The sequence below is a fragment of the Capra hircus genome, chromosome 1 (assembly GCF_001704415.2).
Source record: "Capra hircus breed San Clemente chromosome 1, ASM170441v1, whole genome shotgun sequence".
NCBI classification, from domain to species: domain Eukaryota; kingdom Metazoa; phylum Chordata; class Mammalia; order Artiodactyla; family Bovidae; genus Capra; species Capra hircus.
The window spans coordinates 46,387,690-46,414,792 of NC_030808.1; positions in this window are offsets into that span (position 1 = coordinate 46,387,690).

Sequence of the window (27,103 nt, forward strand, 5' to 3'; positions counted from 1 at the left end):
TAAGGAGTAAACGTCTTTTAATTTCATGGCTGCAATCACCATCTGCAGTGATCTTGGAGCCCCCCCAAATTAAGTCTGACACTGTTTCCACTGTTTCCCCATCTAGTTCCCATGAAGTGATGGGACCGGATGCCATGACCTTTGTTTTCTGAATGTTGAGCTTTAAGCCAACTTTTTCACTCTCCTCTTTCACTTTCATCAAGAGGCTTTTTAGTTCCTCTTCACTTTCTGCCATTACGGTGGTGTCATCTGAATATCTGAGGTTATTGATATTTCTCCCTGCAATCTTGATTCTAGCTTCTGCTTCTTCCAGTCCAGCGTTTCTCATGATGTACTCTGCATATAAGTTAAATAAGCAGGGTGACAACATACAGCCTTGACGTACTCCTTTTCCTATTTGGAACCAGTCTGTTGTTCCATGTCCAGTTCTAACTGTTGCTTCCTGACCTTCTCAAGAGGCAGGTCAGGTGGTCTGGTATTCCCATCTCTTTCAGAATTTTCCGCAGTTTATTGTGATCCACACAGTCAAAGGCTTTGGCATAGTCAATAAAGCAGAAATAGATGTTTTTCTGGGACTCTTGCTTTTTCTATGATCCAGTGGATGTTAGCAGTTTGATCTCTCATTCCTCTGCTTTTTCTAAAATCAACTTGAACATCTGGAAGTTCATGGTTCACGTGTTGCTGAAGCCTGGCTTGGAGAATTTTGAGCATTACTTTACTAGCATGTGAGATGAGTGAGTGTCTCACAGACATTGTTAATTCCATCTTAACTTTAATACTTGGATCTCTGCAACATTCTCCTTTTACAGTGTTTGCCAGTTTACCATCTAAACCGTCCTGAAACCCCGAAATCTGAGATCAATTTAAAACTTCTCTCTTTCTCACTCTTGATATCCATTCAGCCTTAGGGCCTGTTGATTCTCTTTATGTCCAAATGTTTCGTTAATCTGTTCACTTTTACTGTGCCTTCATCATAGTCCTTGATCCTGTGCAGGACTTCAAATATAATCTCTGTGAATGCATTTTTGCTCCCTTCCTATCTGTTCTCTGCAGCCTGAGTGGCCTCCACTTTTTCTCTTCCCCTTGTTTCTGCCCCTCTCCACTTAGTCTCTGGGAGCCCATCACACCAATTCTCTTTCAATTCTGTGTTCTTCCCAACTTCAAAGCCTTGGGCCATGGCATTACCACTGCCTGGAATGCCATTCCTCTCTTCTTTTTCTAACTAGCATTTTCCCTTTCAAACCTCACCTCAAACATCACTTGCTAAGGAGACCTTCCCTAACCCAGCAGACTAGGTCAGACCTTCCTCTTGGATCATTTGCTGCCTCCCCTGTGTTGTCTGTGGCACACTTGTAATAGCTTGCTCACTATTTCCTGCTAGACTATCAATTCCTTGAGGAAGGAGACCATGACTGTTGTATCCATCACTGTATCTTCTGTGCCTTGCACAGTGCCTGGTAGAGAGAGATCTTTTGATTCACATTTGTAAGATGGATGACCTCATGAGAATTAATGAGCTAGCAGACATTATATAATTCTTTTTATGGTGGCCATTTTGGTGGAGTATTTTGGGTTTGTAGGGATGGAGTGGGCATGCTTTAAGAATTTACCGTAAAGGGTGGATGTGAGGCATGGTTAGAAAACACAAACTATGTTTCTCCTGGAGTGATCTTCCTGCAGTGTTCTAGGAAGTCTCACTAGCTCCTGATCCTGGGGTTGGGCAGTGGAGACAGAGGGAAGACACTCTTGAGAGTAAATGTATGATTGGCTCACAATCTTATCTTACTGGGCTAAAGCTGGTTGTGTTAAGAATAGTAATATGATGCTTTTCTGGTAAGCGGCTTGCGGTGACCTCTAAAAATGATTCACTATTTTCTTAACCCAGAAAACCCCACAAAATTATACAAATCAGTAGGTTCTTCATGTTCACATTAAAAACACTCGTGAAACTGCCCAGGCCATTAAGGACGTGCCTATAAAAAGCCACCAAGCATCTGAAGGATTTGCTCCAATTCATAACTCAGTGGACATGCATTTGAGCAGACTTGAGGAGACAGTGGAGGACAGAGGAGCCTGTTGAAGTCCATGGGGTCACAAGAGAGTCAGATATGATTTAGTGACTGAACAATGACAACATCTGAAGGATGTCACTTTTCATTCTAGCCTTACAATGGTGAAGTTGGTAGGTGTGCCCAGGCCAAACAGTGGCATTGGATGCAGGGTTAGTGGTACAAAAAGTACTGAATTTTACTATGCATGCTCAAAAAGGCATAGGGTAATGCTGAACCTGGAGGCTTAGATATAGATTCTTTGGTCATTGAGTACATCCAGGTGGACAAAGCCCCAAGATGCAGCCCACGACTAACAGAGCTCATGGTTGGATCAACCCATACCTGAGCTCTCCCTGCCACAATGAGATGATCCTTACTGAAAAAGAGCAGGTTGTTCCTAAACCAGAAGAGGTTGCACAGAAGAAAAAGATATCCCAGAAGAAGCAGAAGAGACAAAAACTTATGGCCTGGAAATAAATGCCACAAAAAGTGCAAATTAAATAAAAAAATATAGTAATATGAAGTAAAAAAAAAAAAAGAATAGAAATATGATAAAGAAAGGCCCTTTGACCCTTGTCCTGCAAGAATTTAGGGCCAGAACATACATTCTTTGCATAACCTGGATTAGCACCTTCTAATAGAACTGTCTGTGGTAGTGGAAATAATTTGTATATGCATATCCACTACTAAGTTTCATATGAGACTTTTGAACTCTTGAAATATAGTAAAGGCTAATTATAAACTGAATTTTTTATCCTGTTTGATTTAAATTAATTTATATTTAAATTTAAACTTCAACTCATCTTATTTTCAGGAAGCAACAGTTAGAACTGGACATGGAACAACAGACTGGTTCTAAATAAGAAAAGGAGTACGTCAAGGCTGTATATTGTCACTCTGCTTATTTAACTTATATGCAGAGTACATCATGAGAAACGCTGGACTGGAAGAAACACAAGCTGGAATCAAGATTGCTGGGAGAAATATCAATAACCTCAGATATTCAGATGACACCACCGTAATGGCAGAAAGTGAAGAGGAACTAAAAAGCCTCTTGATGAAAGTGAAAGAGGAGAGTGAAAAAGTTGGCTTAAAGCTCAACATTCAGAAAATGAAGATCATGGCATCTGGTCCCATCACTTCATGGGAAATAGATGGGGAAACAGTGGAAGCAGTGTCAGACTTTATTTTTTTGGGCTCCAAAATCACTGCAGATGGTGATTGCAGCCATGAAATTAAAAGACGCTTACTCCTTGGAAGAAAAGTTATGAGCAACCTAGACAGTATATTCAAAAGCAGAGACATTACTTTGCCGACTAAGATCCGTCTAGTCAAGGCTATGGTTTTTCCAGTGGTCATGTATGGATGTGAGAGTTGGACTGTGAAGAAGGCTGAGCACCAAAGAATTGATGCTTTTGAACTGTGGTGTTGGAGAAGACTCTTGAGAGCCCCTTGGACTGCAAGGAGATCCAACCAGTCCATTCTGAAGGAGATCAACCCTGGGATTTCTTTGGAAGGAAAGATGCTAAAGCTGAAGCTCCAGTACTTTGGCTACCTCATGCGAAGAGTTGACTCATTGGAAAAGACTCTGATGCTGGGAGGGATTGGGGGCAGGAGGAGAAGGGGATGACAGAGGATGAGATGGCTGGATGGCATCACGGACTCGATGGACCTGAGTTTGAGTGAACTCCGGGAGATGGTGATGGACAGGGAGGCCTGGTGTGCTGTGATTCATGGGGTCACAAAGAGTTGGACATGACTGAGTGACTGAACTGAACTAATGTCGGCTATGTTGGACTAAAGTAGGTAGGTTGAGAGTACCTGGGTTGTGCTGAGACTGAAGATGGCTAAGCGCGCTGAATGTTTTGCACTGGAGTGCCTTGCATTACAAAGAAACTGGCATGCTTTCATTTACACTGATGCTCCCTTTCTAATAAGCATGTAAAATCAAATATTTCCAGAGAAAAATAAGTTGCAGATATTTTCTCAATAGGAAAATAGAAGGGGCTGTTTTATAAGCCTGAATTCCTCTCATTCTTAGAGTGTGCTGTCATCTTATAATTCAATGTAATGGCTATTTCCCATCAGATAAAAAGAGATGCCTCAAACCTACTCCGAAAGTCACTGTCACAGAGTACTGGGATTGGGATATCATCCTGCCTTCTGGGATACCAAATAGTAAGTTCTCGGAACAAAGCAGCAGCTGTGTGCCTTCTGGAATCCCAGTGTGTCCCGTTAGCGTTGATAAAAATAACCCCTTGATGATTTTATGGCATGTTTTGTGACATCAAAGAACCCTATAAAATTGAATTCATGCTTCCAATACTTGTTCAAGTTCACTCAGTTGTTAGAACAGTATTTAATCTTTCTCATGCAGAGAATACGTGAAAAGTACATGACCTTTTCTCATGTACATGCAAGAAATACAAGCCTGTGTTTATGTGGTATGCCAGGGTAAGTGGACAGGCTGTGCATGACTGGAGGCAGCTGGCCCAGCGGCTTTGAAGAATTTAGGCTCTGCCCACCTCTGCTAAGAGCTGAGGAAACTGCTGACTCAGCACAGCTATAAGGCTTTTGTCTCACTGCAATTGGGAAGCTCTGGTGACTTGGTGCTCACCAGGTCTAGGACAGTGCTTCATGAAATTTAATGTGTATGTGAGTCACCTGGATATCTTATTAAAGTGCAGATTTTGATTCAGTAGATGGGCAACTGGGCCTGAGATTCTGCATTTCTAACAACCTCCCAAGAAATGTTAATATTGCTGGTCCACTGACTGTATTTTAAGTTGTTAGGTGCACAGATTTGATTTACAGTTTGGTCAGTTTTGCATTGAAAAGTCCATCACTACAAAGCTTATTCTTACTTTCTACCAGCCCTGATATTATACTATCAGACCAGATAAGAGTGGATGAAAACCTTGACACAAGCTCTTTTCTGGGGCTAGAAAAATAGCTGGTGGTCATGTGTTTGCATTATCAGTGGAAAACTGTAACAGGTTCGAGTACAGCTCAGAAGCAGGCAAGCATAGGATTCATTAGCTTAATAGTTCTAAGTCAATCCACTTTTAAGCCCAAATAAATGATTTTTTTAAAGGTGAGTAACTGTGGGAATAACTCTGGACTAGGTAGGGATTGGGAGACCTATGTCCTGGGTCTAATTCTCCTCTGACTCTGATTCATTCAGTTTAGGGAAGACATGACATTTCTTTGAGCCTCAAATTTCATCTTTCAAGCATGATCCATGCTGAATATGGAGATGCAAACTCTTTTACTTTTCTCCCTTACTCACGTATTTGTAATGTCACACGTGTGTGTGATGAGCTGCCAGCTGCTTAGTAGCAGCCAGCTGGGCTGTGATGAGAGGAGAGTGACTACTTTGTAGAACAAAAAGTCAATTTAAAAAATAACAGTAACACTAGGTTTGTGCTTCAGGTTTTGTAGCTTCACTTATTTCAATTCCAATCTGTTAATTCCACAGGTATAAGGGAAGTTGGCCAGGTACAGAGTGGGTACTGTACAAATTCTTGGTGATAGTGATAATGATGGTGGAGAGTATTCTGTGACTGTAGCCTGGAACAGTACGGAGAAGGAAATGGCAACCCACTGCAGTATTCTTGCCTGGAGAATCCCATGGACAGAGGAGCCTGGCGGGCTACAGTCCATGGGGTCGCAAGAGTTGGACATGACTTGGCGACCAAAGCACCACCGCCACCAGCTGCACAGCAAACAGTACTCAGTGGAAAGAATGGGTCAGATGCATGGTGACTGTCGAGTCCCTGAAGAGTCTTTTTCTGAGGTGAGCTCCCTCAGCAGAGAAGTTGCATCTTTCTCTGTGATCTTATAACATTCATACAGCAACATGCTCATCTTCCAGGCTTTCTCTTCACCTCTCAGCACTCGGAAATTTACAAAAATGCTCCTTTGAGTTTCATGTGCTGATGTGAAGGGTCTGTGTTCTCACAACCACATTCATGTGACAAACGACCCTTTCTTTTTCCAGAATGTCAGACTTTTCTTCAGTTCTCAGTAGGATCAGTGAAATTATGACCTTAAACCGTAACTTTCTAGTTAATTATAATCTTGTTATTGCTTATACAGTAAAACAAACCAGAGAAAAATCAAGGTTCAGCCATACAGTTGCATAGATAAATGTGAACATTTGAGTCAGCGCATACTTGTGGACATTTTAACAAAGAGAAGTGGGAAGAGAGATAATCATCAATGAGGCATGAAGTGTGAACTGTCCAGTCTCCATAATCTTAGATTTAAAAATACATTATAGGTAATTCCCATGAGAAATTTCACTGTCTAGTTTTCTCTCTCTTCCCAGCCCTCTCCCTTTAAATAATGAGTGAGTGAGTGAAGTTACTCAGTCGTGTCCAACTCTTTGCGACCCCGTGGAATGTAACCTACCAGGCTCCTCCGTCCATGGGATTTTCCAGGCAAGAATACTGGAGTGGGTTGCCATTTCCTTCTCCAGGGGATCTTCCCAACCCAGGGATTGAATCCGGGTCTCCCGCCTTGCAGGCAAATGCTTTAACCTCTGAGCCACCTAGAGGATGATTATGTTGGTAATTGATGAAAGTAAAATTAATTGAAACATTTTTTGTTTTAGCAGCTAAAGTAATGCTGCATTTCATCTTTTCTGTCTCTACATTGATGAAACCTTGTTGTAATTGACATTAGGATACTCTAGATTTGAAGTAGCAACTAGATTCTAGTCAATACTTATCAGTCTCTGATAAATCTCTCAGATAATACAAAGCCAATTAATCCTAGCCTGATTAGCTTTTGACAGAAATTTTCCTTTAAAGATAACACAGTTCAAATTTATATAGCTCCTTCTCTAAAGGGATTCAGACTGATCCTCCTTTTCTTATGAAATAATTTAGTTGCATTATCATCTCTTAAAACCCGTTCCTTCACTTGCCTTCCCTAGATCAGTTTACAGCTATGTGCCAACTAGGCAACTGAATCAGAAACACCATCCCTTCCCTCTAAGTCACCTAAGTAGAAACACGGAAGGAATTCTTTCTAATTCCTTTCCCTTATGTCCCATATTAAGTTCATTTGCTCAAACCTCAAACATCACTCTCAGAAATCTCCCTTTCCTCTCTATTTCTTCATTCACTGACTTAAGTCAAATCTTCCTAATTTTTCTCCTGGTTCATGGTTGACCTCCAATCAGGCACCCCTCCCCGCTTTCTCGTCCCTTCAGCTCAATGTCCATACTGTGACAAGAATAAACATAAAACACATGGGGGATGATGCCCCTAATGGCAGGGTCCCTTATGGGCCCTCAGGTCCATGCTTGTAGACATATGGATCCTTTCTCCACTGGGTCTTTCTAGCCTTGTCAGTCTCCGTTTGATATCCCCTCAGTTTGTCCCTTTGCTTTGTATCCCAGGTTCTAATTGCTTTGGGCAGATTTCTCAAATGCAATGTGTTCCTTTATTTTTCGTGCATTTTCATCTTGTTCTTTCTGCTTTACTTTTTTTTTTTAAATCTACATGTCATCCTCCTAATGACTCCTCAAGACCTATTTCACAGGTCACCTTCTTCTTGGGACTTTATGTCACTCCCTCCCTTTCCATGTTTCTCAGCATAATTAATTCCTTTTTATCTGTATTCCCAAGGGATCATGTCCGTAGTTCTATCACAGCACTTATCATGGAATTAAATTTATGAATGTATGTGTCTGCTTTCTTTAGGAGTTTAAAATCTCTGAGGGTGAAGATCTGTTTTATTCATTTTTTTTTTTAATTTTTAAATTTTTTTTTATTTTTTAAATTTTAAAATCTTTAATTCTTACATGCGTTCCCAAACATGAACCCCCCTCCCACCTCCCTCCCCACAACATCTCTCTGGGTCATCCCCATGCACCAGCCCCAAGCATGCTGCACCCTACGTCAGACATGGACTGGCGATTCAATTCTTACATGACAGTATATATGTTAGAATTCCCATTCTCCCAAATCATCCCACCCTCTCCCTCTCCCTCTGAGTCCAATAGTCCGTTATACACATCTGTGTCTTTTTTCCTGTCTTGCATACAGGGTTGTAATTGCCATCTTCCTAAATTCCATATATATGTGTTAGTATACTGTATTGGTGTTTTTCTTTCTGGCTTACTTCACTCTGTATAATTGGCTCCAGTTTCATCCATCTCATCAGAACTGATTCAAATGAATTCTTTTTAACGGCTGAGTAATACTCCATTGTGTATATGTACCACAGCTTTCTTATCCATTCATCTGCTGATGGACATCTAGGTTGTTTCCATGTCCTGGCTATTATAAACAGTGCTGCGATGAACATTGGGGTACATGTGTCTCTTTCAATTCTGGTTTCCTCAGTGTGTATGCCCAGCAATGGGATTGCTGGGTCATAAGGTAGTTCTATTTGCAATTTTTTCAGGAATCTCCACACTGTTCTCCATAGTGGCTGTACTAGTTTGCATTCCCACCAACAGTGTAGGAGGGTTCCCTTTTCTCCACACCCTCTCCAGCATTTATTGCTTGCAGATTTTTGGATCGCAGCCATTCTGACTGGTGTGAAGTGGTACCTCATTGTGATTTTGATTTGCATTTCTCTAATAATGAGTGATGTTGAGCATCTTTTCATGTGTTTGTTAGCCATCCATATGTCTTCTTTGGAGAAATGTCTATTTAGTTCTTTGGCCCATTTTTTGATTGGGTCGTTTATTTTTCTGGAATTGAGCTGCAGAAGTTGCTTGTATATTTTTGAGATTAGTTGTTTGTCAGTTGCTTCATTTGCTATTATTTTCTCCCATTCAGAAGGCTGTCTTTTCACCTTGTTTATATTTTCCTTTGTTGTGCAGAAGCTTTTAATTTTAATTAGATCCCATTTGTTTATTTTTGCTTTTATTTCCAGAATTCTGGGAGGTGGATCATAGAGGATCCTGCTGTGATTTATGTCTGAGAGTGTTTTGCCTATGTTCTCCTCTAGGAGTTTTATAGTTTCTGATCTTACATTTAGATCTTTAATCCATTTTGAGTTTATTTTTGTGTACGGTGTTAGAAAGTGATCTAGTTTCATTCTTTTACAAGTGGTTGACCAGTTTTCCCAGCACCACTTGTTAAAGAGATTGTCTTTACTCCATTGTATATTCTTGCCTCCTTTGTCAAAGATAAGGTGTCCATATGTGTGTGGATTTATCTCTGGGCTTTCTGTTTTGTTCCATTGATCTATATGTCTGTCTTTGTGCCCGTACCATACTGTCTTGATGACTGTGGCTTTGTAGTAGAGCCTGAAGTCAGGCAAGTTGATTCCTCCAGTTCCATTCTTCTTTCTCAAGATTGCTTTGGCTATTCGAGGTTTTTTGTATTTCCATACAAATCTTGAAATTATTTGTTCTAGTTCTGTGAAAAATGTGGCTGGTAGCTTGACAGGGATTGCATTGAATTTGTAAATTGCTTTGGGTAGTATACTCATTTTCACTATATTGATTCTTCCGATCCATGAACATGGTATATTTCTCCATCTATTAGTGTCCTCTTTGATTTCTTTCATCAGTGTTTTATAGTTTTCTATATATAGGTCTTTAGTTTCTTTAGGTAGATATATTCCTAAGTATTTTATTCTTTTCGTTGCAATGGTGAATGGAATTGTTTCCTTAATTTCTTTTTCTACTTTCTCATTATTCGTGTATAGGAATGCAAGGGATTTCTGTGTGTTGATTTTATATCCTGCAACTTTACTATATTCATTGATGAGCTCTAGTAATTTTCTGGTGGAGTCTTTAGGGTTTTCCATGTAGAGGATCATGTCATCTGCAAACAGTGAGAGTTTTACTTCTTCTTTTCCAATTTGGATTCCTTTTATTTCTTTTTCTGCTCTGATTGCTGTGGCCAAAACTTCCAGAACTGTGTTGAATAGTAGCGGTGAAAGTGGACACCCTTGTCTTGTTCCTGACTTTAGGGGAAATGCTTTCCATTTTTCACCATTGAGGATAATGTTTGCTGTGGGTTTGTCATAGATAGCTTTTATTATGTTGAGGTATGTTCCTTCTATTCCTGCTTTCTGGAGAGTTTTTATCATAAATGGGTGTTGAATTTTGTCAAAGGCCTTCTCTGCATCTATTGAGATAATCATATGGTTTTTATTTTTCAATTTGTTAATGTGGTGAATTACATTGATTGATTTGTGGATATTGAAGAATCCTTGCATCCCTGGGATAAAGCCCACTTGGTCATGGTGTATGATCTTTTTAATGTGTTGTTGGATTCTGATTGCTAGAATTTTGTTGAGGATTTTTGCATCTATGTTCATCAGTGATATTGGCCTGTAGTTTTCCTTTTTTGTGACATCTTTGTCAGGTTTTGGTATTAGGGTGATGGTGGCCTCACAGAATGAGTTTGGAAGTTTACCTTCCTCTGCAATTTTCTGGAAGAGTTTGAGGAGAATAGGTGTTAGCTCTTCTCGAAATTTTTGGTAGAATTCAGCTGTGAAGCTGTCTGGACCTGGGCTTTTGTTTGCTGGAAGGTTTCTGATTACAGTTTCAATTTCCGTGCTTGTGATAGGTCTGTTAAGATTTTCTATTTCTTCCTGGTTCAGTTTTGGAAAATTGTACTTTTCTAAGAATTTGTCCATTTCTTCCACATTGTCCATTTTATTGGCATACAACTGCTGATAGTAGTCTCTTATGATCCTTTGTATTTCTGTGTTGTCTGTTGTGATCTCTCCATTTTCATTTCTAATTTTATTGATTTGATTTTTCTCTGTTTGCTTCTTGATGAGTCTGGCTAATGGTTTGTCAATTTTATTTATCCTTTCAAAGAACCAGCTTTTGTCTTTGTTGATTTTTGCTATGGTCTCTTTTGTTTCTTTTGCATTTATTTCTGCCCTAATTTTTAAGATTTCTTTCCTTCTACTAACTCTGGGGTTCTCCAACTCTTCCTTTTCTAGTTGCTTTAGTTGCAGAGTTAGGTTATTTATTTGACTTTTTTCTTGTTTCTTGAGGTACGCCTGTATTGCTATGAACTTTCCTCTTAGCACTGCTTTTATAGTGTCCCACAGGTTTTGGGTTGTTGTGTTTTCATTTTCATTAGTTTCTATGCATATTTTGATTTCTTTTTTGATTTCTTCTGTGATTTGTTGGTTATTCAGAAGTGTGTTGTTCAACCTCCATATGTTGGAATTTTTAATAGTTTTTCTCCTGTAATTGAGATCTAATCTTAATGCATTATGGTCAGAAAAGATGCTTGGAATGATTTCGATTTTTTTGAATTTATCAAGTTTAGATTTATGGCCCAGGATGTGATCTATCCTGGAGAAGGTTCCATGAGCACTTGAAAAAAAAGTGAAATTCATTGTTTTGGGGTGAAATGTCCTATAGATATCAATTAGGTCTAACTGATCTAATGCATCATTTAAAGTTTGCGTTTCTTTGTTAATTTTCTGTTTAGTTGATCTGTCCATAGGTGTGAGTGGGGTATTAAAGTCTCCCACTATTATTGTGTTATTGTTGATTTCCCCTTTCATACTTGTTAGCATTTGTCTTACATATTGCGGGGCTCCTATATTGGGGGCATATATATTTATAATTGTTATATCTTCTTCTTGGATTGTTCCTTTGATCATTATGTAGTGGCCTTCTTTGTCTCTTTTCACAGCCTTTGTTTTAAAGTCTATTTTATCGGATATGAGTATTGCCACTCCTGCTTTCTTTTGGTCTCTATTTGCGTGGTATATCTTTTTCCAGCCCTTCACTTTCAGTCTGTATGTGTCCCTTGTTTTGAGGTGGGTCTCTTGTAAGCAGCATATAGAGGGGTCTTGTTTTTGTATCCATTCGGCCAGTCTTTGTCTTTTGGTTGGGGCGTTCAACCCATTTACGTTTAAGGTAATTATTGATAAGTATGATCCCGTTACCATTTACTTTATTGTTTTGGGTTCGGGTTTATACACCCTTTTCGTGTTTCCTGTCTAGAGAATATCCTTTAGAATTTGTTGGAGAGCTGGTTTGGTGGTGCTGAATTCTCTCAGCTTTTGCTTGTCTGTAAAGCTTTTGGTTTCTCCTTCATATTTGAATGAGATCCTTGCTGGGTACAGTAATCTGGGCTGTAGGTTATTGTCTTTCATGACTTTAAGTATGTCTTGCCATTCCCTCCTGGCCTGAAGAGTTTCTATTGAAAGATCAGCTGTTATCCTAATGGGAATCCCCTTGTGTGTTATTTGTTGTTTTTCCCTTGCTGCTTTTAATATTTGTTCTTTGTGTTTGATCTTTGTTAATTTGATTAATATGTGTCTTGGGGTGTTTCGCCTTGGGTTTATCCTATTTGGAACTCTCTGTGTTTCTTGGACTTGGGTGATTATTTCCTTCCCCATTTTAGGGAAGTTTTCAACTATTATCTCCTCAAGGATTTTCTCATGATCTTTCTTTCTGTCTTCTTCTTCTGGGACTCCTATAATTCGAATGTTGGAGCGTTTCATATTGTCCTGGAGGTCTCTGAGATTGTCCTCATTTCTTTTAATTCATTTTTCTTGTTTCCTCTCTGATTCATTTATTTCTACCATTCTATCTTCTATTTCACTAATCCTATCTTCTGCCTCCGTTATTCTACTAATTGTTGCCTCCAGAGTGTTTCTGATCTCACTTATTGCATTATTCATTATATTTTGACTCCTTTTTATTTCTTCTAGGTCCTTGTTAAACTTTTCTTGCATCTACTCAATCCTTGTCTCTAGCCTATTTATCTGTGATTCCATTTTGATTTCAAGATTTTGGATCATTTTCACTATCAATATTCGGAATTCCTTCTCCGGTAGATTCCCTACTTCTTCCACTTTTGTTTGGTTTGGTGGGCAACTCTCCTGTTACTTTACCTGCTGTGTATTCCTCTGTCTCTTCATCTTGGTTATATTGCTGCGTTTGGGGTGGCCTTTTTATATTCTGGTAATTTGTGGAGTTCTCTTTATTATGGAGCTTCCTCACTTTGGGTGGGGTTCTATCAGAGGCTTGTCAAGGTTTCCTGGTTAGGGAGGCTTGTGTTGGAGTTTTGGTGGGTGGAGCTGGGTTTCTTCTCTCTGGAGTGCAATGGAGTGATCCATAATGGGTTACGAGACATCAAAGGTTTTGGGATAATTTTGAGCTGCCTGTATATTGAAGCTCAGGGGAGTGTTCCTGTGTTGCTGGAGAATTTGTGTGGTATGTCTTGTTTTGGAATTTGTTGGCCCTTGGGTGGAGCCTGGTTTCGGTGTAGGTATGAAGGCATTAGATGGGCTCCTATTGCTTAATGTTCCCTGAATTCAAGAGTTCTCTAATGTTTTCAGGCTTTGGATTTAAGCCTCCTGCTTCTGGTTTTCAGTTTTATTTTTACAGTAGCCTCTAGACTTCTCCATCTATACAGCACCGATGATAAAACATCTAGGTTAAAGATGAAAAGTTTCTCCACATTGAGGGACACTCAGAGAGGTTCACTGAGTTATAAGGAGAAGAGAAGATGGAGGGGGTAGTTAGAGGTAACTGGAATGAGATGCGGTGAGATCAAAAGAGAAGAGAGCAAGCTAGCCAGTAGTCACTTCCTTATGTGCGCCAGTAGTCACTTCCTTATGTGCGCTCTATAGTCTGGACCGCTCAGAGGTATTTACAGAGTTATACGGGGAAGAGGAGAGGGAGGAAGTAGACAGAGGTGACCAGGAGGATCAGAGAGAGGAATGAGTAGGAGAGAGACAAATCCTGCCAGTAACCTGTTCCTTAGGTGTTCTCCACCGTCTGGAACACACAGAGATTCACAGAGTTGGATAGAGGAGAGATGGGGGAGAAAAGAGACAGAGGCCACCTGGTGGAGAAAAAGGAGAGTCCAGAGGAGGAGAGAGTGGTCAAGCCAGTAATTTTGCTCTCAGGTAAACTGGGATAGTGAAGTTTGGGTTTTTAAATGTACAAAATTGACCACAAAAACCTAAGAGCAAAGATTAAAAATCTAGAGTAGAGGTTGGATTTTCAAAGATACAATATTAGAGAGAAGCAGAAGGAAAAAGGAAGAAAGAAAGAAAAAAAAAAAGAAAGAAAAAGAATTATTAACAAACAAACAAACAACCAAAAAAAAAAAAAAGCCATCAACAACCATCCAAAGACTGTATATGGTGTTTGTCTTAAAAAAAAAAAAAGAAAAAAAGTCTTTTTTAAAAAACAAACAAAAAAAATACAGTAATAATAGGTTATAGAAATAAAAATTAGAGGAGAAATAGAAGACTTAACAATTAAAAAAAGTTAGAGAAAAAAAAGCAAAAAAAAAAAAAAGGAATGATTTTAAAAATATTAAAAATATCTGGCCCTTTCTGGTGTAATGGGCCGTGTGGGATCACTTCCAAGGTGGTTCCCTCTGTTTAACTTCTTCTGTTTGCTGGTTTTTTAGGCTCACTAGTTCAGTCGCGCTGTGGGGAGGGGGGCTGCTGCTAACAAACAGCACTGTCGTGTGCACACAGTATCTCTGCCCCGCTTGACCTGTCCTTTCTCGAGGCGCACAAACCGCTCCGGCTCTAGGATGCTCAGCCGGGAACCGTCTGGGGCCGGCCCTAGGCTGCGTGCACTTCCCCGGTCCAAGCCGCTCAGGTTCGGTGCTCAGGCAGCCCTCAGAGGCACAGATTCGGCTGGAACTGTGCTTTGTGCCCTTCCCAGGTCCGAGTAGCTCAGGAGTTTGGCGAGCGCGATCGCCGCGGCTTGTCACCTTTTCTGCCGCTGCTGCTCAGCTTTCTGGGTGGACCGCTGGCGCACCCCGTGCGGTAGATTGTGACTGTCCAGCACCCCCAGAAGTCTTAGCAAAGGAGCTTGCTTGCAGTTAGGTAAGTACAGTCTCTCCGGGTCTGCAATTGCCCCTTTCCAGTCCTTACAGCTCTGGCTGCCTGTCCCCGGCGGGGGATGGTCTGCAGCCGGCTTTTCCCGTTCTGTCCTTTGTTCTGTGCTCGGTCCTGGCGGTGTCTTATGTTCGAGCTTTTCGCGTGGTAGCTATCCCACAGTCTGGTTTACTAGCCCAAGTTAGATCGTTCTGGTTGTGCGTGGGGCGTTCCTGCCCGATTCTTACAAAGCTCTGCAGCCCGCGCCTCCCGCGCGTCCCTGCCCTGCCCCCACTTCCCAGTGGCGGATGCAGTCTGTGCTGCTTTTCCCCTGGGGGAGTTACTGTTGGGCTTGTAATCTGTTGGTTTTAATTATTTATCTATTTTTCCTTCCTGTTATGTTGCTCTCTGTGTTTCCAAGGCTCGCCACAGACTCGGCAGGGAGAGTGTTTCCTGGTGTTTGGAAACCTCTCTTCTTAAAATTCCCTTCCCGGGACGGGCTTCCCTTCCCGGGACGGAGCTCCCTCCCCACCTCCTTTGTCTCCTTTTTCGTCTTTTATATTTTTTCCTACCTGTTTTTGAAGACAATGATCTGCTTTTCTGGTTGCCTGATGTCCTCTGCCAGCCTACAGAAGTAGTTTTGTGAAGTTTGCTCAGCGTTGAAATGTTCTTTTGAGGAATTTGTGAGGGAGAAAGTGGTCTTCCCGTCCTATTTCTCCGCCATCTTTCCCTCTCCCCCTGTTTTATTCATTTTTGTATCTCCTGTTCTTGGCACTTAATAAAATTTTCTATAGTTGTGTGTTGAATTGGATGTGTTAAACCTTGTTGTTGTTGTTGTTGTTGTTGTTTTTTCCTCCGTTTTAAAATGTGAGGCAGAAACTGCCACCTCTGCATTACTAAAGGGAAAATTCTTGCCCCAAAGCCACAAGGAGCTTATGCAGTGGCTCAGGAGGAGTTCACTGTGGGTGGTAAGTGGTGCTGAGAAATTGACCTTGGTGCTAAGGCTAGTGGCCGCTCTGTCCCCTCTTCTGAGGTTATCTGTGTTGTCTCCCATCCCATTTCCCTATGAGTTAGTTTCTTGAGGGCGAGAATCATGCCTCTTTTATGTTTGTGTCCCCAGATCTTAGCAGCAATGGTTTTCCATTGTTGTTGTAACAAATCACCACAAACTTAGTAGCTTAAAACAGCACAAATTTATTATCTTATAGTTCTAGAGACCATAAGTCTGAAATTAAGCTAACTAGGCTACGGTCAGGTGTTGGCAGGGTTGAGTTCCTTTTGGGACGCTTACGGGAAGACTCCACATTCTTCTCTTTTCCAGATTCCAGAGGCTTCCCACATTCTTTGGCCTGTGGTTTCCTTCCATCTTCAAAGCCAGCAGGGGCTGGATGAGTCTTTTTTACATTGCATCACTCTGACACACTCTCTTCTGCCTCTCTTCCCCATTTGTAAGAATGCTTGTGATTAAATTGGACCTACCCAGATAATTCAGGATAATCTTTCCATCTCCAGGTTAGCTGATTCACAAACTCAATTCCATGTGCAATCTAAATTCTGCTTTGACATTTAACCAAACATATTCATAGATTCTGGAAATTAGGACCTGGGCATATTTTTTGCTGTGTCTATGTGTATCCATGTGGCATTATTCTGCCCACCACACTAGCATAGCATCTGACTTATGTTCGGAGATAAATTTGCAGAATGAATGGACAGGATCTCTTGTGAGTATGAGTGGCTTTAAGTCTCAGGGCTGTTAGAACAACTGTGAAAGCAGTGGTAATTGGGAGGTGGTAAGGAAGAAATTCTCTGGTAAGAATGGAGGGCTTCAGCTGTAGAGTGTCATGGTTGATTTCACTGTTGGGGGCCAGTAGGGCAGACTGACTGTGAGGTGACCCCCAGAAAACCCAACCTCCTGGTGTTGACAGATTTGTTCCATGTTCCACTTTTTGCTTTAGGTAGGACCCATGACTTGTGTCTAAGCAATAGAACCTGGCAAGATGATGAGATATCACTCTCATGATTAGGTTATTTATATGGTAAAGGTGATTGTCATTCCTGTAATTATCTTACATTATATGACTTTGGTCTTAGTAGATTGGGTCTGGGGACTTTTCTTGTGGTCCTGATGAAGTAAACAGCCGTGTTGGAGAAGTCCATATGGCATGTAGCCTCCAGGACCTGAGGGTGACCTCCTGCCAATACCTAGTAAAAAGCCAGGGCCCTTGGTAGTAGAGTCAAGAAGAAATGAACCTGTGAACAGCTTGAATTAATTTGGACACAGATTCTTTCTCAGTTGAGATTCCAGATGGGAATGCGGCCCAGCCAACACCTTAATTTCAGCCTGTAAACCTGGACCTCAAACCCAGGTAAGCTGCTCTGACTCCTGAGTTACAGAAACTTTGAAATAATAGGGACTGTGTTTTAAGCTGCTAAATTTGTTTTAATTTGTAAATAGAACAAGAAAACTCTTGCAGGCCATTTGGGAATCATGTGAGAGATGGAAATGGATCTTTTCTGCCCATGCTTGTGGGGAAAACAGCCCCTGACTGTAGGAGTACCTCCACTTTACAACTGAATAAAGATGAGAAAGAACAAGTTGTTACTCATTACTCTTTATCCAATGGTCAGTAAGAAATATAGGAAGAGAGCCTGTTATTCTGACTTATGCTGAGCTTCCTCCCAGCCCTTCCTGAGGCCATGACTTGGAATTGGAGTTCATAGCAGGGGACTTTGTTTCATGTACCCTCATGACAGTATTCTTAAAGAAGATTTTGGGGCTTTTATTTTCTTTCAGACAGAATCACAGAGAGAGGTACCACTTACCTAAAATCGTGGTAAAGATTCAGGTTGATATCTGGGCATGAATGAGTAACATTCATTAAGCTTAGTGGTTAAGTTCTAAAAAGTTGTACTCACTGAATGTACTGTTTAACATCCCTGTCCTGTAGCTATAAAGCTCAGTCAAAACTCAGCTTGGATTTTCAAAAAAAACTTCTTTGAAGAGGCTATTTTAAATTCATCATTAGCATTTGATGAATTTAAATAACCAATTTTTATATATGTATATTACTTTAATATCTCCTCCCTATCACTCACTCTCCTCATCTCATAGATGGGATTATTGAGTGCCAAAAGATTAAGTGAACTGTTCCACCTGCTTACACAGCTAATTCTCACTAGAATCCAGTTTCCAAGCTTAGAGTTTCATATTGTTTTCACATATAAATTCTAGAATCAGAAATTATGAAAGGTGGTAACAGGCTTATAGCTAAGTCCATATTCCTGCTTTAAACAGAACCAGATATACCTAAAAAATTCATTCCAGACATGTAATGATCTTTCTTTACAAAAAATTCCAGTGTAAGTGATAGGATTCTTTGGTGCCTCAGCTTTGATTTCAATTGATATCTGCTGGCACTTTGAGTAATAATTATCTTTATCTTTCTTGTTTAGATATTGATTATGGTCAGAAATGTGGTACCATTTTTCACAGATCTATGGACTCTTATTTTGGACTAAGGGACCAAGGACAAGTGTGTTTGGAGTCACATCATATTTGCCCTGGGTTGGGGCACCAAATATGGATTTGGAGTAGAGCTAAAAGGGGGGCATTTGTGGGTTGAGCATCAAGACAGGTTTGATTTTGGGTTCCTCTGTTCCCTGGTGGCTCAGATGGTAAAGAATCTGCCTACAATGTGAAAGACTCGAGTTTGATCCCTGGAACAGGAAGATCCCCTGGAAAAGGAAATGGCAACCCACTCCAGTATTCTTGCCTGGAGAATTCCATGGACAGAGTAGCCTGGTGGGCTACAGTCCATGGAGTCGCAGAGTTGGACTGAATGATGAACACTTTCGTTTTCTTCTGTGAGAGCATGAAGAGTGTAAGTGTGGTACGTGGATTAAGAGCTACTAGGTTTCTTGATGCTGGCTTGGAAGGGGATGAGGTTCTGGCATAACCTCCTTCCAGAGCTAAACAGGGCATCACAGAATGTTAGAACTTGAAGGCACTTTGGAGTTTGTCTTGTTCAATCTGACATTAATGGACTCAGGCTTAGAAAGATGACTTGCCCAAGAATATATAGCAAATCGGTTCAGGCTTAGCACTTGGAACTTCCTAATAGTCATAACTTTCATTTGTTTTAATTTTATGCCTTTACTACTTCTATGTTTTTAATCCACCCCACTCAGTTATTGACACAACACGTACACATATGCATGTGCATGCACACATATACACATCTTTCCCTATCAAGTTACTGGAGTCGGTGGTGGTGCTGATAGTCAAGGTCCAAATACACAAAAATGTTTTGAATGCTTCTCATGGAAGTAGCATGATAAAGTAGAGAGATACTTGAATTTGGAGTTAGAAGACCACGACTTGCCTTCAGGTTCTCACAAACCCATAAATATAGGGGAAGCAGCTTTTTTGAGTCTTGGTTTTTTTTATCTGTAAAATGCAGATAGACAGGTAAAGGTGAGAACAGTGGATGAATGGCTTGGGGGATTCTCAGAGGCTAGGACAGTGGGGTCCAGTGATAATATTGCTGGGAGTTTGGTTACCTTGAGAGCTGCCTTGAGAGAGCTTTGTATACTCCAGTGCTACACAAATGTGTAATATTACTCCCATATACTGGACACTATGGTGGATATAGGACAAACGTTGCTTAAGATATAGCCCTTGCCTCCAGTAAAGTTATACTAAAGTTATAACCTTAGGATAAAAGAGGGCAGCATATGCTGAATGACCAATGAAGAGTGAGGGTAAATACTTAGAAGTGAGATGATTATGAAAGGGGGCAACTGAGGGAAACTGTCAGGAGTTATGACTTGGGCTGGGTCATGACAGAAAGTAGTAGACTGGAGGGGGCCACTTTAGCAGGTAGAACATGTTGAGCCAACACATGGAAAAGCTCAAGGAGTGGTGAATATACAGAAGAGGAAATGTGTAGAATAATATTTACAAGAGTAGGATTAAGTCCTGGTGGATATTTACATCTAAGCCTTCTTTTTGTTATGCAGGCAACAGGGAGCCATGGGTGACTCTGGAGCAGGATTAACTTGTCCAGAGTGTTGGTTTAGGAATGTCCCTTTTGGAGGGGTGTACATTGGTTAATAGCAGAGGGCATTGGCAGAGAATTGCTTATGCTTTTCTCTGCCTCAGCACTTCAGGGGCATTTGTTCTACTGACCTTTGATAGTGACTCTTAAAAAAGGTTGAGATTATACCAGGCTCCACTTGGAAATGATTTCTGATATTCCTCCTTCCCCTACTCCTGCATAGGTCTGAGAGTCCTGCTCCTTACTAAGCTGCACAAAACCACAGGGATGATTGCTTTGTTGTCGTTTGGGGCCAAATGACTTGATTGACTAGCAATCACATCACAGATGACTGACAACAAAAAGATCTTTTTTTTTTTCCCAAGTACAAGGAAAGGAGACAGAATCAGAAATCCTCATAACAGAAAATAGACCTATTAAGATTACCAAATCCACTTCTAACATAGAAGAATTTTTCACTCCTCTGAATGCTTTTTGTGTTTTATATCCTCTTTGTATGAGTAATGGCTATTTTACCACTTCTAGTGATTTTTCAATAGGTTAATTGTTTCACTTACTACCACTGACGTTTTTCTGATTTTTAACCGAAATATCCATGTAATAAAAAGCTTGGTAATATTCCTGATGCCCATTATGGAAGGAGCATTATTTGAATGAATATGGAAATAATGTTTTCCTATTAGGTGCTTACATCCGTAATCTTAAAATCTATAATCAATGAGAATACATTGTTTATATTTCGAACTTTTTTCTTTCCAAAGTAGACTAGTCGCTAATCCAGGATCAAATTGGGAGAAAAAGAATTAGTGTGCTTCCAATCACTGACGTGATGAACAACTATGAAAGTAATGGAGAAAGAGAAGAATAATTTAGTGAGATTTTACTTTTGTTCAAGTCAAAAAGAGAGAAGACAGAGTGCTTCATTCACTATCTATAAAATTAAAGATGAGTCTGAGTTGGAGAACATTGCTCTGTGATTGATGCAATATGCTTCCTTCCCCTTAGAAATCGTCAAGGCCTTTGGCTTAGATTTAAGTAATGACACTTTCAAAGACAAGGAACTTTCAAAATCAGAGAAAATTTTGAAAGGCATTCAAACTCTATACTTCTCTTTGTTCTACATTAACTGTTCATTAGATTGATCATAGTCTCTAGTCCTTTCTTATTCACCAACATATAAGTCTAAGTGTGTTATTTGCCTCATCTGAAAAATTAGGTTGACACTGCCAATATTCATTTTAGTGATATTAGGAAAAAAAATTACATGGTAATGAAGGTCTTATAGTTTCAAAATGCTCTACATATTATTAATAACAGAAATTAATTCACATTATTCTATTTCTGATGACATGCTTTGTCAATTGGAGAGTACTTCTAAATGTTAAGAATTGAAGGCTCAGAGAAGAGGGGTTATTTTTACTGTTATTACTGTTTGTTATTCTTTTTTGATGTTTGAGTAGCCTTGGACAAGTCACTAAACTTCTCTTACCACACTGTATACCTGGACCTTTCATGAAGAGTATGTAAGTATAAACCCCCAGTTCTGGTGTGCTTAACCCCACAAACCCTAAATACCTGCCTCACAACATTCCTTTAACAGTAAAACATGAAATAGAACATGTTAAAAGATAGCTTTATTACACTATTTGTGCCATGAGCTGGCATCTCTGATGGGTGCTCCATACCCATACCCCTCTCAGACCTAGAGAGAGGAACAGTATGTTGTGTCTCCACATGCTTACACTGTTTTGCTTATCCTGGCCTTGAGACTAGAATTCCAGGCCCACCAGGCCACCAGTAGCATCACAGGGCTGTCCATTGTGATTGAAGACACTCGTGATCCTTAGGAAACTCTTTTGTGGCCATCTGTGGCCTTGGCTTTGACATCAAGCAGCAGGGTATGGTGGCAACAGCCAGGGAGTGAAGGTTTTGAGCACTCCAGATCTGCTGAAAGAGTAAACCCACAGCTCAAGGAAATTTCTATCATGAGCTTCACATTTACCACAAAGTTGTGAGGAGACAAAGAGTAACGACAGGCCAAAAGACTTTAAAATTATTAACTGCTATGGGGAGGTAACATTGATTGAGGATCTGTTTTCAACAGCAACCTTGCGATTTTAGGGAGAAATGGTAAAATACTCCTTTTACCAAAATAAATATACAGCTTTGGGGTATCCCAATTTGGAAAACTTTTTCTGAGCTTCATAATTCTTTTGTTTCACTTCTTAGTAATAAAGAGAGAAATCTATTTTCTATAAACAATTCCAAGGGCAGGAGAAAGCATGAATAGAATTTCAAAGTTGTTTTGTTTTGGGTGTGGTAGTGGGAAATTTTTAGAGACATTCTGAGAAAATCAAGTGGCTTGCAAAGAACTGACTAGTCTCAGGTTACAGTTTGGAGAGCAGAGATGGAAGCTCCATCATATAAATGCTGGGAACCAAACTGACTGAGAATAAACCAGGGCTATTGTTTTTCTAGGTCAGAAATTTATTTTCAATGAAGTGTTGGATCAATCTGAAGAGAAAATCCTTAAGAACATTTTAAACTTCAAAACAAAGCAAAATCCAAAGCATGCTCAAAGATACTATTTTCTATAGTGGTCTGAAAAGGTGATGTACTATATTTAAAAGTTTTTACTGGTATATTTATTTCATATTTTTCAATTGCTCTGTAGCCTCTGGCTCCTAAGAACCTATTGAAAAGTATTTTTAACCTGGACTAGAAACTGGGCTAGCTTGCCTGTCGTATGTCTCATATAAATAAGGCTGTGTACCTGAATGGAACGTTAGAGCTGGCTGTTACTTAAGACTGGTGATGAAGAGTAGGATGTGGAGACTTATGAAACCCTTTGCAAAGACTGAAACATTAAAAAGAAACACTTGTCATCATCAACTGGTCACAAATATGCTTCTTTAGCATCTCCTTTGACCCACTGACCATCTGCTAAAATTTCTTTTTTCTTGACCCAGGCCAATTCCTCAAATTCCATATCATGTAAGAAAAGAAGAGTTAAGATTATGAGTTCCCCAAGGTTTTCTCCAGTATTTATTTTCCTTATTGAGGTCTCTTTAGAGGGTGAGATGATTTGGGAGAGTGGCATTGAAACATGCATACTATCATGTAAGAATCGAGTAGCCAGTCTATGTCTGATGCAGGATACAGCATGATTGGGGCTGGTGCACGGGGATGACCCAGAGAGATGTTATGGGGAGGGAGGTGGGAGGGGGGTTCTTGTTTGGGAATGCATGTACACCTGTGGCGGATTCATGTCAATGTATGGCAAAACCAATACAGTAGTGTAAAGTAAAATAAAGTAAAAATAAAAATTTAAACAAAAAAAATAGAAAAAGAAAAAAATAATTTTATTTTATTATTTTTATCTAAAAAAATTTGCAGGTAATCACACAAGTAGAAAATAAGAAAAGACAAAGTGAGATGAGTGATAGATCTTACAAGAGATTAGGACAGACCCTTCCTTCCCACTCATTCAAAGTCAAGTTGTCTTTCAAGGCTGTCCTATTCAACATTCCCTGGGCAGCTTTTCTGAGATCGCTCAAGAACCCCTTTAAATTTTCCTTCTCTGAATTTCTATCTTATTAATAATCTACCCCACACTAGTAGGATCAGTTTGAGTCATATACTTTCTAATGTTTCATAGATATGTATTAAGTAGTCATATATCTCAACGTGGAATTATAAACTCTGTGAGGGCAGGGACATCTTACATTTCTCCTCTCGGCTAGTATGCTAGGCACATAATATATGCACTTGGATGCTGATAAAGACTGCAGAAGCAGAGAAAGTCACTGAGTGATGGGGGCATTTAATACAAATTAAATATCACTCCCAGGTTGCTCAGTGGGTAAAGAATCCACTTGCAGTGCAGGAGAGGCAGGTTCGATCCCTAGGTTGGGAAGCTCCCCTGGAGGAGGGAATGACAACCCGCTCCAGTATTCTTGCCTGGAGAATCCCATGGACAGAGGACTCTGGTGGGCTACAGTCAATAGGGTCACAAAGAGTCGGACACAACTGAAGCAACTGATCATGCAAATACCACAGCACCATAAAATGAAGGGAACAGTTTTCAGAGTCTAATAGAATCCCCGTCCATTCAGCCTTATTCCTGAACCGCGTTTCCTCTTGCTGTTAAGTAGCACATTACTGGGCTAGACATGATTCTCCCATTTAAAAGCAACTGTTTTGAATCAAGGAAAACAAAAATAAATTCTGAGAAGGGAATGAGCAATAGTAGCAGGCTCAATATCCTTTTGTTAGAGGATTAAAGCATTAATCATCCTATTATCTGCTATTTTGAGCTTTGCTAAAGTTGCTGGAGGTTGATAGGAATTAGTTTCAATTAAATAACTTTAGAACTTTCCCTCTTATATCACCCACTGTTTTGGATTAAAAGAAGATGATGATGATAACATGGTCCTGATAGCCTAATTGAGGTTTCTTTCCACTTTTTCTAAGAAATTGTAGAAAAGGTCACTTTGGATTAAAAAAATTAAGGACTTCACTGTCAGAAAGTATTACTAATGCATATAATTATGGTTTTAGATTATCAAGAAGTTCTAAAGACATTTTATTTTAACACTCGCTATTCAATTGCATTGGTGACATTTGCTAATAACCTAAGGAAGTTACCTACTGTGATGGTGAGTTTTGAGTTGTAAAGTTGAGCATTTTGACATGCAATGGCAGTAATGTGTATAATGCACATAAAGAGAGCAAGAATCAATAAACATGTCAATTTAAAAATGTTAAAAACCTGAAGTATTCCTCAATAACTCCATTAGGAAAGACAAAATGTAATGGACAGTAGCAGTTATTTCTTGACAGACTGCCCAATAGCTTCTGTGGCAAAATTGCCACAATTCACACTTAAAAAATTAGGAGAATCTTGGCAGATTGAGGTTGGCAGGTAAACTAATTCTGCAAAGTAGTAAACATGGCTGGGTTAATTGCTGTAGCTTCACTATCTCTCAGAGTTGTGTTTTCTTACTTGGTGTACTGATTAAAAAATAAAAATTTCAGTATTTTTCCAGTCTTTAGAGAACTACCTGGTATGATTCAGAAAATATTGGATAATTATTCAGTCTCTGATATTTTTCAGTTATTCCTCAAGCATCCTTTCTGGATGGTGAGATGAAAAGCCCAGTGTCTTACTACCAGATGTTAGGTTTTTTGTGCATACAATTAAAACACTTGGTGGCCAGTTTATTTTGCTAAAGAAAGATGACTCAGTTTAGAAGTTTCCATCTACTCCAGTATGGGGCTTTGGCTCAAAGACAGTGGTCTCAAGACTACTGCCGAAGTTAATCTATTTATTGGGCAGACTGGGATTTTATGAATACACATTGAAAAAGTTGCTTTATTTTTTTCCTCATGAAAGTAACAAATGTTCATTATAGAAAACTTGATTTGAAGAGGAAAACTAAATTACTAAAAAATCTCTTCATAGGAAGGAAACTATTGATATTTTAATTTTATTTTTAAAATATTTTCTGTGCAGAGACTTTTTTTCATATATAGTTGTCCATCCATATGTTCCATTTTGAACATTTTTTTTTCAGCTGAACATTCTGACCTAACAATGTCTGATGTTAATTCAAATTACAGCTATTAATGAGTTGAGAGTTCTTTTGAGTGGGTGTTTCCTGACTTACTTAGCCATTATCATACTTTTGAATATTAAAATTTTCAATAAAATTTTTTTTTACTTTTCAAGTGGAAAGTTTACAATTTTTCACTATTTTAGTAGAACTGAGACAGAAATCTCTGTGAATGTGGCTTTTTCTGGTATTTGGAGTGCCTTTCTATGGTTGATTTGTTAGGGTAGAGGTTTTAGTCAAAGGGTATGATCATATAATGAGATAGTGAAATGGAGGCTTTGGCTGAGGTAACAAGGTACAACAGAGGAGCTGCCACCCAAGAAGCTAAAGTTCAAGGAGATTACTAAAAGCCAGTTACATTTGTCTTAATTCTCCTGTAACATCAAGAGTATGAAAGGATCATGATTTGAATTTTAGAGGGGATTTTAGGTGCAAGTTCTTCATTTGTTGTGAGTCTCTCTTCTTCCCCTCCAAGGAAATGAATGCGGTGTGCTTGCAGCTTTCCTCACCTCACATAGTTTTGTAATACCTCTATGGATTTGAATGACACGTTAGGCCAATTTCTGACTCACACCTGAAAAATCTGAGAGGTGAGTGGCTGTCTGACTAAATGCTGTGACAAGGGCACACAGGAGAAATTGTCAAAATGGGAGAATTTGAACTCCCAACGTTTGTCCAGGAAAGGATCTGTGAAAATTTCTCAGAAGCCACATGTTGGCAGGTTCCATAAGAGAAAACCAACATCGCTTCATCTTCATTTTGTCCATCAAATGCTATTTGATATTGCAGCAGATTTTTGAATCCTGGAAATATATGTGACAAGCCTAACAAAAAGATACATTTGGTAGTGCTGAGGATACTGTAGGTCTCTGAATACTTATGAAAGACAAAAGAAAAAAAGGGAAAACAGAAACAGCTGCATTAAGAAGCAAATATTGAAAAATTTAGTTTAGTTTGGAGTTTGAGTGTTAAGTTTCAGGTAGCTGTGAGACATCCAGATGGGAGTACCTGGCAGGTGGTGGGGTGCACAGGATGGAACTCAGACAGACATTGGCTAGAAATGTGGATATTTAGAATGTTGAAAGCCTGAGACAGTCTAAAGAGGGTGTAGAATAAAGTGAAAAGACGGTCAAAGGCAGAATCCTGGCTTACAAGAGCCTGGAAAAGATGAGAAACTAGCAAAAGAGACTGAGAAAGGAAAAAGAGCTAGATCCAAGGAGATTCAGGACTGAGCATTGTCATCAAATCTAGTTTGGGAAAGAATTCCTTCCAAGTGGGTCATGGTCAATAAGGAGGCCAAATAAGTTGGATTTTAAGATTAAATTGTTTGGGGGAATTCTCTGACAGCCCAGTGGTTACCACTCCATTCTTTCATTGCCGTGGGTTCAGGATTCAACCCCTTATTGGGGAACTAATACCCCATGTGAAAGTGAAGTGAAAGTCGCTCAGTTGTGTCTGACTCTTTGCAACACCATGGGCTAGCCAGTCCATGGAATTCTCCAGCCCAGAAGCCAGATGGCCAGAAAGCAAAACAAAATGATTAAATAGTTTGGGGCAAATAGTGGGACACTGATGATTGTAT